Consider the following 19,563-nt stretch of genomic DNA (forward strand, 5'->3'; position numbering starts at 1 on the left):
GAAAACATAAATTAGATAAATAACTTTATTAAACAAGAACCTGAAATGAAATAGTACTGGGATTAAATCTTGAAATTTAAAATACTCGAACAATCTACCACAAGCCGACTAGATTTGTATCGTAGAAGTTCTTGAATCAAAATGATAAAGACAAGGAAATAAAAATACTAAAACCTAACGTAAGTATAGATTCAGTAAAAATTTCACAATAATTTTCAGTGTAGAAATTATTGTGAGAAAAACTATCTGCCTAAATCTATGCGGAAAATAAGAATTAAAACTTGAATGCTTGATTGCTGAACAATGTGCTCGCTAGAAACTGCTCTTGAAAAATTACGGAAACTGGCGAAAGAGCTTTTGGTTGCCAACTTCCTTGCTTTTATATCCTCCTTATAACTGTCCATTGAGAAAATATAGGTAAGGCGGAGTTAGTCCCTTTTGTTTCTTGTTGAGAAAAAGAAGGAGAATTAGTGAGAAGCTGTTAGCTGAAGATTTCGTTTTAGAAGAATGTCCTTCGAAGATTTGGAATTCAAAGGAAGATGATTACTGATGATCATCTTTGAAGATAAAATTGGCTACTGATGGCCATGCTTCGAGAATGATGTTTAAGTTGGAACAAAGATAGTTAGCACTGAAGCTAAATTCGAAAGGAATTGTCTTTTGGGACTTAAACGTTTTCGCGAAATATGCAAAGTGCTGAAGCTAAGCGTATTTTCGTGGTATTCTTGTTTCTAATTATGTTGCCACGCGTCGAAGGGAGATTCAGGCAGGATGATTTGAATTTCGAAGTAGTTTATGTAACCGCACGAAGACAGATGGCATCCCTGGATTTTCTATGGGCAACGTGGCATTAGATTAGTATAGGACCGTTAGGGTCGAAACTAGTATAAATAAGGGTCTTAATGTTAGGATTCCGGGCGATCATTTTGTACAAATCACTCACATATTACTCAAGTATCAAGTGTTAAGAGAAAGAGTTCGCTGAAAAATGTACGTATGACACCAACACCATTTTAGATACATGTGTATTTTTCTTTATTCAAGTATCTTTCGATATTACTGCATTCCATTTACTTTATGTCATTTATATTCCTGCACTCTTTACTTTCATGTCATATAATTTTCGAAGCATTTAACTTTTCTGCACTTTAAGATTCTTGCACTTTTACAGTTTTGTCTTATGTTTTATCTTTAACTTACCTTTCGCTGATGTTATATTTACGTGTATAACAAGGTGATTGCTAATCTTTATTTCCTTGATTAATTATTTCTTATTTCGAGACACACCAACCATAGACATAATTCGAACTATCATGAATAACAACCTTTTTGACTATGTCCTAGGATCAATCTAGTCGATCCTGCGAGTAACCAAATCATATTTATTATAGTTTGGAAGACTAGCGGTTGTTTACCAGAAATCACCGTAAACAAATTGGCACGGCCAGTGAGACAGTGTCAAGCAGATTGTTATTAATCGATTGTTTTGTTTTGTCTAGAAAATATCAAGACCTTGTAGGAACCTTAGGAACGGTAAATTAACAAACAGTGCACAACCGATTCCCAAACGAAGGTGCAACAAGAAAATGGTCGTTACGACCAATGCAGGGGGAGATCGAGATCCCCCACAAGGGTCAGGAACAGGAGCGGCAAATTCTACGCATGTTTCGACTTCTACTCAAGGAGCGCAGGATATACCGGGTCCGACTGGATCGAGACCTATGGATAGTTCTCAGGCTATACCTGAAAATAATGCGGCAACGACAGGGATTATTCCAGTTTCAGTGTCGACTACCACGCCTCCATCCTCAAGTGCGAGCGAAATGCAACTTGCCTCGACAAATGCTGCAAATCAGTTATTTACCCCAGGATCATCCGCGTTCGAATGGAGACCAAACAGTCAATATGGAATGCCATATCCATACATGACAGGTACACGAGGAGCAGGACCTACATACACTACAACTAACCCAGCAACGTTTTCGCCAAATGCTGGTTCAGTGGGTCGAAGTGCACAAAACACTGCTGGCAACCAAAATGCGGTTCCCCCGCTTCTTATCGAGAAGGCGATCCCATTCTAGAACGTATCCAAAATGCGATTCCCCCGCCTGGTGCAACCACTGCTGGCATGATTCCTCCACAAAGAACAACAATGGTCGAAAAGAATCGAGTAATAGATTTAGAGGCTTCAAATCAAAGAACTGTTCCCGTCCAGCAAGAGTTTGAGGAGGAACGACCCAGATTAAGGGTAATAGGTAGGAACGAACACCCAGACGAAGTAGTTCAGAGAGTCAGGAGACAAAACCTGGCTACAGAGAATAACCTAACTGCCATGATAGAGAGAGTTATGGCCAATAATGGCCTCAGTACTGGACTTCGACGCCCAAATTATACATCCCCCATAGCAGATTATATTATGCAAACAGAATTACCAAGAGGGTCCAAAGTACCCAAATTCACAAAGTTTTCAGGGGACACTAGTGAATCAACGGTGGAACATATTTCCAGGTATCTAACAGAAGTAGGAGATTTAGCAGGGAATGAGGATTTAAGGATTAAATACTTCCCTAGTTCGCTGACAAAAAATGCTTTTGTTTGGTTCACTACCTTACCCTCAAATTCCATAGATGCGTGGGCACACTTGGAGAGATTATTCCATGAACAATTCTACATGGGTCAAACCAAGATAAGTCTAAAAGAATTGGCTAGCATCAAGAGGAAGTTCACAGAACCTATAGATGAGTATCTAAACAGATTCCGTTTGTTAAAGTCAAGATGTTTCACGACTGTCCCAGAGCATGAACTAGTCGAAATGGCTGCTGGCGGTTTAGATTATTCAATTAGAAAGAAACTGGATACTCAATATCTAAGGGATATGGCCCAGTTGGCAGATAGGGTTCGACAGGTCGAACGCTTAAAAGCAGAAAAGGCTAGGGCAAACAAGGGCTACAAGAAAGAAAGGGTAGCGTACGTCGAAGCAGAAGACGTTGACAACGAATCTTTCGAAGACTCATACAGTGTAGAAGAGGTCGAAGTAGATCTAGCTGAACTAAAAGAAGCACCACCTTATGCTTGCCAATTACTTACCCCTGTCAATGGAAAAAATCCAGTAGAGAATGATAAGAGCGATAGGTTTCCTAAGAAAACATATACATTTGATGTCACTAAGTGTGACGAAATATTTGATTTACTAGTGAAAGATGGCCAAATGATGGTGCCTCCTAATTCTAAAATTCCTCCGTTAGAACAACGGAAGAAGAGAGGTTTTTGTAAATATCATGGTTTTTTAGGCCATAAAACCTCACAATGTTTTCTTTTTAGGGATCTAATTCAGAATGCTATCAGAGATGGACGTTTGAAATTTGCTGATAAGGCCAAGAGCCACATGAAGGTCGACACAAACCCCTTGAACATTGCTGACACTAACCTGTTTGAACCACTTGATGTCAACATGGTAGAGGTGTCTGAAGTCGAAGTTGCTGAACCAGAAATGATGTCAACTGGAAAGCAGGCTACTGAAGGCGTAAATAACAATACAGTCTTCAATACTGATGTTGAAGAATCCTCCAATGCAGAGACAACTGAATTTTTGAAAGTAGAAACCAGTGAGGCCACTGAAGACCTCAGGGTGAAACTTCAACAAATTCAGATTTCTGAAGCCCCTCCAGCAGTTGTTAACATGGTCAATGTTAGGCGGCCTTTGTCTCAAATTGACAAACTGGAAAAATGGTTGACAAGGCAAAAGGGAAATATTGAAATTCCGCCAAGAGGAGAAACCCTGAAAGATTATCTCTGGAATTGCCATGAAAAGACTGGCGGAAAACAATGGATGTGTCCAAGGTGTTCGATCATGCTGAATCGAAGGGTCCAGGCTAACTTCGAAAGGGCCCTGCGAGAAAGATTGGAACAACCATGGAGAGGAGGAAATCCTTTGCTAAAGGTATACCCAAAGATGGAAGAAAGTTTGGTGGGCTTCCTGGTCAAATGCCACAGGGAAAACACTGAAATTGCACTATGTCCCAGATGTGGAGCAGTCTGTGACGAAATACAGGCACGGTCATTCGAAATGGTGTATTGCTATATGTGTAGAGAAACTCAGGGACTTTGTCCTAACCTGTATGGTTTCGATATATGGACTCCATCGAAGAGACCTGACAGCCCACATCCTAGAGCTCGAAGAGTCACATTCAAGGTCCCTGCGGACGTACCTAGGGACAGATGGATGCAAGCTGGTGCAAGGACCAACAAATGGCGAAGTTGGGACCAAGGGGGAAGGACTGCAACGGCGTATAGGAAACAATTCCAAACCTCAAATCGAGAGATGTACACGTTGGAGAACTACAAAGGCAAAAATCCTATGTCCAGATCCCAATGGAGAAGACACCGGAGGATGAAGAAGGCTCAAAGAGAATACAAACCGAGGGAAATCGGAGAATCTAGTAGTAACCAAGTCCCAACCCAGGGGGCAAGGTCAAGCAAACCTTTAGTGGAACGCAAATTGTTCGATTCTGAAAATGAGAAAGAAGAGGAAAAGATGCATTCCAGCCCTTGGAAAGAAGATGATAGAATGACAAATGATTTTGACTCTGATGGGGTATCATCTATTAACCTCAACTGCAATGTTGTGTCTTTACTCCCTCATGAGTTTAATCAAGAAACTAAAGTTGAAGATTGTGAAGAGGCTGACGTCGAAGAGATGGCGAAACACAGACCTGTGTGTTACTATGTGCTGAACAATGGTGTAGTTAAAGAGCAGAATGCTTTCTTCGAGAGGCCTGATGAAGGTATGCGAAACCATTTGAAACCACTCTACATAAGGGCTAAGATTGAAAATGTTGGCATTAATAAAGTCCTGGTAGATGGAGGGGCAGCGGTGAACCTAATGCCCCAACACATGCTGAAAAGAATTGGTATGTTTGATACTGATATAAGGCCACATAACATGGTTTTGTCTAACTACGAAGGCAAAATAGGGCAAACCTTGGGAGTTGTCCAAGTAAATCTAACGGTGGGTTCAGTCACGAGGCCAACTATGTTTATGGTCATACCAGCAAAAGCAAATTATAACCTCTTGCTCGGAAGGGAATGGATCCATGGAGTTGCTGCTGTGCCTTCGACAATGCATCAAAGGTTAACCATTTGGAGAGAAGATGGCATAGTAGAGAATATTGAGGGGGATCAGAGTTATTACATGGATGAAGTTAATCAAGTTAATAAGACTAACTTCGTTAGGAACTTGGCAAACATAGGACCTTGCCATGTTGCGGAAGATATATACACCCCAAACAAGAATGCATTGTATTACTTGTCTTTGCACCCAAATGGGTTCCAATGGAATAGGGAAATAATGGACGGCCCAGAAGATATCGCATCAATAGAGCATTATCCAACAATACGGCCAACAGGCTGAGATGACGATGTTGATGATGTCTGAGTCATCATTCTTCGAAAAGATTTCGGCTTATATAGCCGAGAATAAAAGAAAGACGGCTCTCGAAGCCGAATTATCAAACATGTTGGTTAATGCAGGTCTAAGAAAGAAAGAAACGACAGATTCGAGGATACATATGATCCCTCAACCACCTGAAGATCCAGTTCGAGTCGAAGAAATCTCAGGAGAAGATTCGAGTCAAAGGTTAGACGTAATCTACGACGAAGAACCCTTGGGATTCGAGAAGGACCCAATGGCATCAAACATAAAAATGTTAGCCCAAGATCCACTCGAAGAAGTAAATCTTGGAGATGAGGATCGAAAGAGGATAACATACGTCAGTGCGAAATTAGACCCAGCGTTGAAATCAAGAGTTATCAAGTTGTTAAAAGAAAACAATGACTGTTTCGCTTGGGATTATGACGAGATGCCTGGTTTAGGAAGAGACCTGATCGAACTAAAGTTGCCAATAAAGGAAGGGAAGAAGCCCATAAAGCAGACTCCTAGAAGGTTCGCGCCAGAGATCCATTCAAAGATTAAAGCAGAGGTCGAAAGGCTTCTACGTTGCAAGTTCATCCAAACTACAAGGTACGTTGAATGGATTGCCAATATTGTACGTGTTATAAAAAAGAATGGTTTATTAAGAGTATGCATAGATTTTCGCGATCTGAATGCAGCAACTCCTAAGGATGAATATCCCATGCCTGTAGCAGAAATGCTAGTAGATTCAGCCGCAGGCTTCGAATACCTAAGTATGTTGGATGGATACTCTGGGTATAATCAGATCTTCATTGCAGAAGAAGATGTGTCTAAAACAGCTTTTTGTTGCCCAGGGGCAATAGGCACCTATGAGTGGGTTGTAATGCCTTTCGGTTTAAAGAATGCTGGGGAAACCTATCAAAGAGCAATGAACTCTATATTCCATGATTTTATAGGAACATTCATGCAAGTATACATAGATGACATCGTTGTGAAATCTGTTTCAGATTACGATCATCTTGATCATCTAAGCCAATCATTCGAAAGAATGAGAAAACATGGCTTAAAGATGAATCCCTTTAAATGTGCTTTCTTTGTGCAGGCTGGAGATTTCCTGGGCTTCGTAGTCCATAAGAAGGGAATAGAAATTAACCAGAATAAAACGAAGGCTATCATGGAAACTAACCCTCCACCCACGAAGAAAGAACTGCAGTCCTTATTGGGGAAGATAAACTTCTTGAGAAGGTTTATCTCTAATTTGAGTGGACGCACGCAAGCTTTCTCCCCTCTACTTCGACTCAAGCAAGGAAAGTTCGAATGGCGTGCTGAACATCAAGAAGCTTTTGATAAAATCAAGCAATACTTGATCCATCCACCAATTTTGTCTCCCCCAAATGGGAAGAAGCACATGCGCATGTATATTTCGACTTCAGATAATACAATAGGTAGTATGTTAGCGCAAGAAGATGAAAATGGCATCGAAAGAGCCATTTATTATTTAAGTAGAGTACTCAATGATGCAGAGACTAGGTATAGCTATTATACCCCAAAATTTGCCCGCATCTTTTTTCAAGAAAACAATCTAAAAATTAAGAGTCTCATATAATCATGGATTTTTATTTCAATAAATATCCTGACATGGGAAATACTTAGTTTTTAGAATTTTTCTTATACAGTATTTTGGCTTGCAATTGAATTTATTCTTACGCAAACGCCAAATACTGTTTATTACTTCACACATGCTATTTATTTATTTACAGATAAATAGTACTGACACAATTGGTACAAAGTTAAATCTTTTGCAGGCGTAGAATCAGGAAACTCAGACTGTACTGGTAACAAGTAGATTATTATTATCTTTTGTTTCCCATTAATTTTTGTACTATCTTCCATTATTTTCAAAAATCTTTTCAAATCTCTTTTTCAAAAATCAAATCCTAACTTTATTCTATACATCTCTCATTTTCCCAACACTATCATACACTTTCTTTCAAATCTTACTTCCACTCAAATTTTCCTTTTGTACGGAATTGTCGCGGGCGAAAAATCGTTGTCTTTTTTTCGGGATGAGACACCTGATGCCTTCTTTGGGCTCGAGTGCTCAAAAAATGATTTTTCTTTTGTACCGACCAAACTTTTTATTATTTCCAAAGGAGGAAAAGGAAAAAAGCTGCAATAACCTAAAAGTGGGGGGAGAGATCTTGGGTAAGAGGGTTGGTTATACGAAGGGAAGGTATCAGCACCCAACGTATCTATAGTACTCTATAGGTTTCTTTGCTTTGTTTTTCATTCCATGTTATTGAGAGGTTCTTGTGAAATAGGTGGGACCTAAGGTGTTTGTTTGATTATGCTCGCAAAGATCATCGCGATCCTCTGCATACATATCCCCTATAGGGAATCAGAGCATCTGTAGCTCGGGGTCTACGGGTGCTAAGGTTTGAGTGGTTTTTTTGTTTTGTTTTGCTCGCCAAGGATACGACCTTGTGCCTACGTATTCTCAAAGGGATGTTGAGAAAGTCAGAGCAATCGTAGTTCCCACTTATGCTAGTGGAAGCAAAGGATAAGAGACAAATGTCATCTCAATGTTCGATGTATCTAATCTATATCATCACATACATCTGTTTGTTTTTGTTTGAAAATCTTTTCATTATAAGCCCTGGGCCATGCCACTTATGGCGCTTAGAATGATAAAGATGTTTTTGTTTGTTTAACCAGCCTTGTGGCAAAAACTTTCAATGAAGTCAGCCTTGTGACAAAAAGTTTTGATTAATCAGCCAGCCTTGTGGCAAAAGTTTCAATGAAGTCAGCCTTGTGACAAAAACTTTGATTAATCAGCCAGTATGGTGGCAAAATGGTTTGATTGATTAGCCAGCCTTGTGGCAAAAAAGTTTGATTGATTGATTGTTTGTGATGATATAGAAGAGATACTCCTATCATTGAGATGATAAATGTCTAATCTCCTAGGGTATTTGATTTGGATATTGGGGATGCTTATAAGAAGCCCGTGGGTCCTTGTACGAAGCCCAAGAGGAGGCTATCCGAGGGTCCTTGCATTGTAAGCCCAAGAGGAGGCTATGGGAGGGACAATCCAGGGTCCTTGCATTGTAAGCCCAAGAGGAGGCTATGGGAGGGACAAGTCGTTTGTACAAAGCCCAAGAGGAGGCATGGTATAGTTGGTTTGAGCTCTTAGAGCGATTTCACCGGGAAACCATACTCTATGTCCTAACCTAAACTAGAGAGATTCTTTGCACGAAGCCCAATAGGAGGCTATGGGGAACCTAGTGTTGTACTAAGTTGAACAAGCACACATATCACACATATGAACAAACATGAACAAGTATGAACAGGTACATGAACAAATATGAACAGTTATATATAAGCACATATATATGACAAGGTGTGTGTATATAATGGAGTTTATGAAGGAAATATACCTATAAGCATGATCCATTTGTATACACGAGAGCTCGGGACTTATACTCGAGGAGAGGTCCACTTGAATTTATTCAAAATCTATGTAAACAGGTATTTACAAGGGGCTTGGGACTTATACCTACATGGAGGCCCATGGTATTTTTGGGAAGATTTAAAGAAAACCTTCATTTTTGATTTGTTGTTCAAAGTTAAAAAATAAACTGATCGAGGTATGTACAAAAAAGTGTATGTACAAAAAGACGTACAATGAAATACCTAATTTCATGTACGGGAATGGGACTTATACCTACGTGGAGGCCCATGTTTTATTTTATAAAACATGGTTGATTGTTTATTTACAGACGCGTTGTTTGAAAAACTGTTTGAAAGTTTTTTTTGAAAGAGTTTTCTGTACAAAGAAAAACTGTAAAAAGAAAGAGGAAAGGGACTTATACTCTCTAATATTCGAGAGGCCCCACATCGTTTTGAAAATCAATTGATCAATTAAAAAGATTTAATCAATAGTTTCCTTTGAAATCAAAAAGAAATGGTTTATCGTTTTGAAAAGAATTGTGATCGCTTGTTTAAAACGATTTGAATTTTGAAAGAAGTTAGTTTAATCAAGATAAGCAAAAAGATTATACTTAATTAACACTTAGATGATTAGGGTTTGCTCAAAAAATATTTACAAGTGATTATGTTTGAAAATCAAATGAAAAACAATATTTTAAAGTATTAAAAAACACTTAAAAACATGTCATTTTAAACTCAATTAAAAATACATTAAATAAATATATTTTTGTGATTTTTTTGGATATTCATAAAATACATATATTAAATGAGAAGTGTTTAAAAAATGAAGAAAAAATGAATTAGTTTGGTTAATTAATTAATTAAATGAAGTTTGTGTAAAAAATGAAGAAAAATAGTGTTAAAAAAAAGGTTTGTCTCCACAAAGGTTTGAACCCACGCCCTGAGTTTGAAAGGTGAAAAATAATACCACTGGGCCACCTGCGTGACTCAGTTATATTATACCTTTATTTGTTTTTGTTTGGAAAAAAGTTTGTAATAACAGTTTTGAAAAACAAGTGAAAATGAGAGTTTTGAGAAAATATTGAAAAAATGGTCCCAGGGGGACTCGAACCTGGGACATTGAGGCGAGTGAGAGACTTAGAGGCAAGCTGGCAACCGCTGGGGCGGTGATACATCCATTATCCTAACTCATTTCATTTCATTATATAATAAACAGAAATTTGAATTTTGTTTTAAAACACGCGCCACTATTCATCATCATCATCATCGTTGTTTATGAAACAGAGTTCCCCATGGCTAATCCAAATTCGAACTTCATCAAAACTCAATCATTTTTAACAAAGTAAAGATGCATCTTGCTCGAAATTTAACCACGAATTCAATGATGTAAACAATTAAAGCTAACAATCAGAGATGCTCATGAATTTTGGAGATCCCAAATTAAACCCTAGCTGAACAAACTCAAAATTCTCGAGCCACAGTCAATTTTAACGCAAGTTATGGATTCAGTTAGCTTTAGCATGATCATATGAACAATTCACTCTTTAAAATTTATGCTAAATATGCATGAATCATGATCTCCAAAAACGCATAAAAACTTACCTTGGCTGGAATTTCCAGAACTCGAGAGAGTGCTTCCAGATGCAAACTTCTGATCCTATTAGCTTCCTTAAGTGTATTTGAGTGTGTTCCAACCCTCACAATGCTTTGAAACTTGTTGAAACTCCATGACCAAATCAAAGTGCAGCTTGCTGATTTTTGAATGAGAGAGTTTGATTGGCACGATACCAGAAGCAATTTTATGGTTTGGATGAGTTCTATATGATGTATATGAGGTGTTGGAAGTGGAAATTTGAGGGATGCACGAGTGGATTTTGTTTTGGCAAGTTTTGGCTCACTTTGTGCATAAATGGAGGTTGAAGAGTGATTATGTGTTTTGGGTGTTTTTGAGAGGTGTGAATGGTTCACACAACTTCCATATGATGTTTAGGAAGTGTTAGAAGCATCACTTTGCTTAAAACTTCAAAGGTTTGGAAATTGGTATTTCTCCCTCTTTGAAAACTCATGAAACTTACAACTTAAGAAAGAAAGAGAAAACCAATTCTTTGAGAGGTTTGGTGTGATTTTGAATGTGATTTCCATCTCTATTTATAGGCCATGAAATCTGATTACAAGCCTTGGCAAGTTGAGAATGCAATGATGGTTTTGGCTTAAGAGATAAAAGAGAATATTTCCATTTAATGCTTTAGGTTAAAAACCTAAACCATGGTTAAAAAACTCAAGTTCCATAATATTCTCTCCAATCTGATCTTTAGAGATAAGAACCTTGCTGTCATCATTTCATTTGATCATTTCTTGCATTATTGGTCATATAGTATAAGAACTTTGTGAGAAAATGGTGAAAATTCAAGCATAAGGACCTCTAATGACAAAATTCAAAACCATAGCTCCACTTCATAATTTTTCATGCTCTTGATCATTTTGGAAAGCTCATGTTACACACTTCAAAACCCTAGTTGAAGGTTTCTTCAAGACCTTTAAGGAAATGGGTGAAAAAGATCCATGAACTTCGAAGAAAATGAAGTTTTAAGTGAAATTTTCAAAAGATACCAACTTTGAAGCTCCATATCTCTTAAATGGTTGATCTTTTGGAAAAAAATTATATGTGACAAAGTTGTTTATTGGATCAAAATCTACAACTTTCATGTTGGAAGTTTTTTTCAGTTTGTAGGTGAAATTTTGAGTTATTCCCTTCCAAAGTTTGGAAAAAACCATTGAAAAACACTTAGAAAATTTTCTAAGTATGAAAGTCAAACTTTTGACTATTTGATTCTTGATTGGTTTTCTTGATTTTTCTTGATCAAATGACTTCATATATCATATATTGATGATTCAAAACTTCAAAAGTCATGGTTAACCAAAATTCTCCAAAAGTCAATGGTAATCTTGTACAGTTGACTTTTTCAAACGAATCGCGTTTCTGGAGATTTCAAATGAACCAAGCTATCCTCACCAAATGAATGGTATGAATGGATAATATTGAAGCATTAGAGGATATTGAGCCATGATTTGAGTTGTGGCACCATGTCCTGATTAAAAAGGCAGTTGTTCAGTGAATTAGGTCAAAAACCCTAATTGTCGACATGATGAAATTGATGACTGTGGATCTTGAATTGAGATGTAATTCCCATTAGATGTTGTCATAGGGATTATTTGAAGATGATTGAAACCTTTGATTGACTTCCTGGGGATTTTTAGGGTTTCCCAAATGTGATCCCTGATTTCAGTCCCTGATAGTTCAAAACCCTAATCTGATGATTTGAAATTTCACTGTTGATCAATCCTTGTGTAGGAGATGTCTTGAGCCAATAGATTAGGCCAAAATGATGTACTTGGGGTCTTGAGGTCATGTCCCAAGTCATTAGGTCAAATCCTGAGCAGAAGTCAGGAGTATGCTGTCTTCAGTCAAAACCCTAATCTGGTTGGTTCAGAGCCTTTGAGCTTGTTGAAATGAATCTCTGAGGACCAAATGTTGATTTTTGATGAAGATGATTCATTTGAGATGAAGGGAGAACAAAACCCTAATTGATTGTTGCTTGTACTGATGAGTGATTTCTTGTTTAAATCCTGCTGAGTCACAAGTAGCAAACACAAGCTATGCAATTTGTTAGAGATGCAAATGATGCATATGCAATGATATGAGGTGGTATCTTAGGTCAAAAATTGGGGTATGACAGATGCCCCTATTTAAGTTTCTTCAACCTGAGACATGAAGATTGAAAATCTTCGTTTTGATAGGGTGGAAGAGACTTAAATATCAGAAGACGCGAATTTTGGACCTAAGATACCAAAACTGCGAATGATACAAGGATGTCTTTACCGAGGGGATATCAAAACTGACTCCACTGGGGAAAAGAGATCGGGAAGGATATCTCAATCCGTTTTAGGAAAAGAGTCCGTTTTTTCTTTTTCGGGAAAGCAAGTGTATGCTTCACCGGGGAATGATAGCTTTGTAAGAAAAGCTTACCTATCGACATTATCGACTATCAGCATGGGGATAGACTTGTTTAATAATGCGAAGGTGAAAGGTATGAAACTGTATTACCGACTATCAGCATTGTGATAGACTTGACATGGTAAAAAGAGTTTCAAAGGTTCGGTTAATATTACCGACTATCAGCATGGTGATAGACATGTTTAATAATATAACCAGAACAAAAAGGTTACCGACTACCAGCCTCGTGATAGTGGTTCTGAAGACATGATCAATTATCAGCCGAGTGATAAAATGATTCTTGAGACTTTGCTAGGGAAATTACTGGTTATTCAGCCTTATGAACAGTAATAAGGCCCTGATTGTCAAATGGTCTTCATGATTGATTTCCTAAAGAGGAGAATCTTTTGAAAGAAACATAAACTGCTCAGATGATGAGGCTATTGTTTATGGTTCAAATTTTCTTGATTCTATTTGAGGAATCGGAATTTGAATTTCTGGTAAAGATAGGGTTCTATCCAAGAATGAATTGGAAAGAGACAGTCAAACAAGACTTTGTACCCAATGAGGAATGAACTCAACTGGGGATTTTCTCCTTTGTTTTGAGAGGAGAAACTAAAGCAACCTTCTTCCACGAGGAATGATCTCAGTGGGGAACTGGAGAAAGAAGATGTTATTTCTGCTTATGGGTGACAACCTACTGGAGAGATGACACGCCCATATCTGCTTCTTTTCTTATTTTTTCTTTTCTTCTTTTTTTGGGATATATATATCCTAAACAAGTGATTTTGAAGCAAACATTGAAAAATGCAAGAATGCATAAATGATGCAAATATGTATGAATGATGAATGTCATGAATGTCGCATGCATGCTAACAATACTGACAGACAAAGAAGTATATTGGAGAGGGACCGACGTCGCAATACAACCAGATACTTGGCAAATGTTCTTCAACACGGTGTAGATAACACAGGTGATGAATGGTGTTGCGTGCTTTCAACTTCTCTGGGGAAGATGAGCATCTTTTCTTATTCACTGGAGATGGAAAATCTTCGTTACTGGGGATAAAAGATCCTCTTCACTGGGGATAGAAGAGCTTTTCCTATCATAATCTTTGATTCATTCTATGGAGATAGCTGTTGATGTTCCTTCTGTTGTTCACAACTCAAAGGAAAGTTTCGCTTTTATTTTGAAAAAGGAAAGTAAATTCATTTAAAACTTTTTTTCTTTTTTTTTTCAAAAGTAAATAACACAATTAAAGCGTCATTTTGAAAGCTAAAAGAAATTAGAGATTGCAAACAAATGGGCACAAGGCTCAAATTTATTTAATAGGATGGAAATCAGCTAAAGGCGTGATTCCATGGAGTATTTACAAAAGTTGGAAATGGTAATTATGCGGAAAAGGCTACATTGAAAGCAATAACCACTATTCCTCCTAACAACTTTGAGTTCCAACTGTGCTTGTCGCTTCAGATTGGCGATGATTTGATCGAAGATCCTTTAATAAAAAAGACTCTTCAGGTGACGAAGTATGGACTGATGTAGTTACTTTGTCATAAATCCTTAATTTTTGCCTAGATTTCCCTTTCAGGTTTTCAATCTACCAGGATGAATTTTTCTGTTTATTGTCTCTAATTTTTGCCTGGACCGCCCTTTCGGGTTTTCAGTCCACCGAGACGCTCATTTTTGCCTAAGTCGCCCTTTGCGGGTTTTCGACTTACCGAGCTGTTCTTTTGTATTTTTTTAGACAAAGTATTTCTTGACTGCATCAGCATTCACAGGATGTGGGAGTTCATCACCATCCATGGTTGTAAGAATCATGGCGCCGCCAGAAAATGTTCTTTTGACAACATACGGGCCTTCGTAATTAGGAGACCATTTGCCCCTGGAATCTGGTTGAAAAGACAAGATCTTTTTAAGCACGAGGTCGCCTTCTTGAAATTCACGAGGTCGAACCTTTTTGTTGAAGGCTTGTTTCATCCTTGCTTGGTATAACTGTCCATGGCATAGAGCAGTCATACGTTTTTCTTCTATTAAGTTCAACTGATCGTATCTGCTTTGACACCATTCATCCTCTGATAACTTAGTCTCCATGAGGACTCTCATTGATGGTATTTCAACTTCTACGGGGAGCACAGCTTCCATGCCGTATACTAGAGAAAAGGGAGTTGCCCCTGTTGAAGTACGCACTGAAGTACGGTACCCATGTAAAGCAAATGGCAGCATTTCATGCCAGTCTTTGTAAGTGACGACCATTTTCTGGACAATCTTCTTAATGTTCTTGTTGGCGGCTTCGACGGCGCCGTTCACTTTTGGTCTATAAGGAGGAGAGTTATGATGCTCAATCTTGAATTCCTCACACAATTCTTTCATCATTTTGTTGTTCAAGTTTGAACCATTGTCAGTAATGATCTTGCTGGGAATACCATATCGGCAAATGATGTTATTCTTGATAAACCTCACAACCACTTGTCTTGTAACGTTGGCATAAGATGCTGCTTCGACCCACTTGGTGAAGTAATCAATGGCTACCAAGATGAAACGATGACCATTTGAAGCTTTTGGTTCGATCATTCCAATCATGTCGATACCCCACATGGAAAAAGGCCACGGAGATGAGAGAACGTTGAGTAGAGTCGGTGGCACATGGATCTTATCTGCGTAGATCTGGCACTTGTGACATCTCTTCACGTGTTTGTAACAGTCTGATTCCATTGTCAACCAATAGTATCCTGCTCTTAAGATCTTCTTGGACATTGCATGCCTGTTTGAATGAGTTCCAAAGGACCCTTCATGCACTTCATACATTAACATGTCTGCTTCGTGTCTGTCCACGCATCTGAGCAAAACCATGTCGAAGTTTCTTTTGTATAGCACATCTCCGTTCAGGAAGAAACTGCCAGAAAGTCTCCTTAGAGTTTTCTTATCTTTGTTTGATGCCCCAAGTGGGTACTCTTGAGTTTGAAGGAAGCGTTTGATGTCGTGAAACCACGGTTTATCATCGATGACCACTTCAGTTGCAAACGCATAGGCGGGCCTTTCAAGGCGCGTAATTCTGACTGTAGGCATATCATTCCAGTGACTGACTTTGAACATGGAAGATAGAGTAGCCAAGGCGTCTGCCATTCGATTCTGATCTCGAGGTATATGATGCAATTCAACCTTGTTGAAGAAAGTCAACAAACGTCTTGCATAATCTCTGTAGGGAATCAAGCCAGGGTGGTAAGTTTCCCATTTGTCTTTGATTTGGTTGATCACGAGGGCTGAATCTCCATATATGTCTAGGATCTTGATCCTTAAATCAATGGCTTCTTCGAGACCCATGATACAAGCTTCATATTCTGCGATGTTGTTGGTGCAATCAAATAGCAATCTGGCGGAGAACGGGATATGAGTACCCTTGGGAGTGATGATGATTGCCCCAATTCCATTGCCAAAAGCGTTTACTGCTCCATCAAAAATTAGGCCCCATCTTGATCCAGGATCAGGACCTTCTTCAGGTAACGGTTCGTCACAATCTTTCATCTTTAAGTACATGACATCTTCGTCAGGAAAGTCAAACTTGAGAGATTGATATTCATTAATTGGTTGATGCGCCAAGTGATCGGCGAGAATGCTTCCTTTGACCGCTTTTTGAGTACGGTATTCAATGTCATATTCGGATAACAGCATTTGCCATCAGGCAATCCTTCCTGTTAATGCAGGCTTTTCAAAGACATACTTGATCGGATCCATTTTGGAGATTAACCAAGTAGTATTGTTGATCATGTACTGGCGGAGACGTTTTGAAGCCCAAGCCAAAGCACAACATGTTTTTTCGAGCATGGAGTAACGAGACTCACAGTCTGTGAATTTCTTACTCAGGTAATAGATGGCATGCTCCTTCTTACCGGTTTCATCTTGTTGTCCAAGCATACAACCCATGGATTCTTCCAACACGGTAAGGTACATGATTAGTGGTCTTCCTTCAACTGGAGGAATCAATATCGGTGGTTCTAACAGGTATTCCTTGATACTGTCAAACGCTTTCTGGCAATCTTCAGTCCATACAACCCCTTGATCTTTGCGGAGAAGCTTGAAAATCGGCCCACAAGTAGCAGTCATTTGAGAGATAAATCTGGAGATATAGTTTAATCGTCCGAGAAACCCTCTAACTTGCTTTTCAATTTTTGGTGCAGGCATCTCTTGAATAGCTCTGACTTTGTCGGGATCTACTTCAATACCTCTTTGGCTGACAATGAAACCCAAGAGTTTTCCAGATCTAACCCCAAAAGTACATTTGTTAGGATTCAAGCGAAGCTGATATTTCCTTAGTCGTTGAAACAACTTCAAAAGGTATTCGATATGTTCTTCTTCTGTGCTGGACTTGGCTATCATGTCGTCCACATAAACTTCAATTTCTTTATGCATCATGTCATGAAAGAGAGTAGTCATTGCCCTTTGGTAAGTTGCTCCTGCATTCTTTAATCCAAACGGCATCACTTTGTAGCAGAAGGTACCCCATGGGGTGATGAAAGATGTCTTCTCCATGTCTTCGGGAGCCATCTTGATCTGATTATAACCGGAGAACCCGTCCATGAAGGAAAAGACGTTGAACTTAGCGGTGTTATCAACCAGCATGTCAATATGTGGTAATGGAAAGTCATCTTTTGGACTGGCCTTGTTCAAGTCACGGTAGTCAACACACATTCGGACTTTGCCATCTTTCTTCGGAACTGGCACTATGTTAGCCAACCATTGAGGATACTCTGAGGTGACTAGAAAACCTGCGTCGAGCTGTTTTTGAACTTCCACTTTGATCTTGTTAGCCATATCAGGGTGAGTCCTTCGCAATTTCTGCTTAACTGGCGGACATTCTGGCTTCAACGGCAAGTAATGCTGAACAATATTGGTATCCAACCCAGGCATGTCTTTGTAGGACCAGGAAAACACGTCAACATATTCTTTGAGAAGGTCTGTCAACTTACTCTTGATATCAGCATCAAGCAGCGATCCAATGGTCACTTCTTTTTTGTCTTCTTCAGAACCCAAGTTGATCTTTTCTAAAGGCTCTTTGTGAGGCAGAATGGCTCTTTCCTCGTGCTTAAGTAATCGAGAGATCTCGTCCGGGATCTCCTCTTCTTCCTCTTCTTCGGCTTCGAACACAGGAAACTCAAAGTTGGGAGAGGGCATAGGGTTATTGCATTCAATGGGTTTATCAATAGTTAATCTGCACATATGATTTATATTTATTTCAGAAAATTTATGAATGCAAGAGTGTATGCAGATTTTTTTTGAAAAAGTTTTTTTTATTTATTTTATTTTGGTTTTTTAGGATTACCATTTCCAGAAAAAAGCAAAAATAAAACATATAATGTAGGGAATTCAAAATGACACTTTATTTATGATTCATTTTTGAAACAAAGCCCTAAACACAAACTCATTTGTCTTGGGCAGGACAAAGAGGGAAACTTTTAAAACAAAGCCCTATACACAAAGTTATTTGGGCGGAACATTTAAAAGCAAAGCCCTATAAAACATCTCTCTGCTTTGGGCAAGGCAGGAGGTCAAAATAACAGCGAGGTGATTACTTTGAGCGGCGAACAACATTCGGAACGTCGACAGCTTTCCAGTAGCAACGAACTCCTCTGTGTATTATGTATTCAGGAAAATTCTCCCCAGAATTATCTCCAGTATTGACATTGACCGCTGGTCGAGCAGGATTTGAAGGTCCTGGTTTGTCACCCTTGTTCTTTGTAGAGTTGAAACGGTCTTCTTCTATTTCTTGAAGAGCATAAGACGAGTCACAATCTTCAGAATTTTCAGGATGTATTTCCCAGTCTTCAGGATGAAGAGACTCATTGTCAGCGACACTTTCCGAGTCAGTTGCGGGACCATCTTCCCCTTCATCTTCAAAAATGGCATTTATGTGATAATAACCATCTTCAGGATTGTTAATCTTGGCAGATGCATTGAAGTCTTCAGTAATTTCAGGATGCTGAGAAAATTGACAGGGCTGATAAGCCTCTTCTAGTTGACTATTGCATTCAAAGGAATCTCCCCATCCAGTTGGTTGGATATCCTCAATCGCAATCTTTGAACTTTCAGGCGCAGTATATTTCACCATATAATCAAATTTTCCACTTGGTTGTCCCAAGGTGTCCCAGATTTCTGCAGGAATAAGCTCAGTTTCTTTGCCATTGGATTTCTGTGACGGAGGATACGGTTCTTCCTGAGATATGTATCCCGAGTCATTGAGATAACATTTCCATTCTTCTTCAGGATCGGGTAAACCTTCTTCGATGCATTCTTCGATAAGGACATTAACCTCTTGAGGAATTGGGTTAAGGAATCCTCCACTAATGAATGTTTCTTTGATCGGACGAAGGGTTTCATCCTTCTTGGTGCAGTTTGAGAATGTTGGTGAACATCCGAGACCTGCTCTAGTTTCATTCTTGGTAGGGATCACAACTTGCCCCCAGCCAGTGGTAGTTCCATCTTTTACTACTTTTACCGCCTCTTTGTAAGAAGAGATTGATGCTTTCTTTTTGGAGGATTCGTCTTCTAAAGAGAGACCTTGGAACTGTGTTCCTTCCACATCATCAGCACTAATGAAAGAGAAATTGGATAAATGACTCACCATCAAGGCTTGTTCTCCACTTATTGTTACCAATTTTCCATTTGTTACAAACTTTAACTTTTGATGGAGCGTAGACGTTACTGCCCCTGCTT

Source organism: Vicia villosa, linkage group LG6 (assembly GCF_029867415.1).
Source record: "Vicia villosa cultivar HV-30 ecotype Madison, WI linkage group LG6, Vvil1.0, whole genome shotgun sequence".
Classification (NCBI taxonomy): Eukaryota; Viridiplantae; Streptophyta; class Magnoliopsida; order Fabales; family Fabaceae; genus Vicia; species Vicia villosa.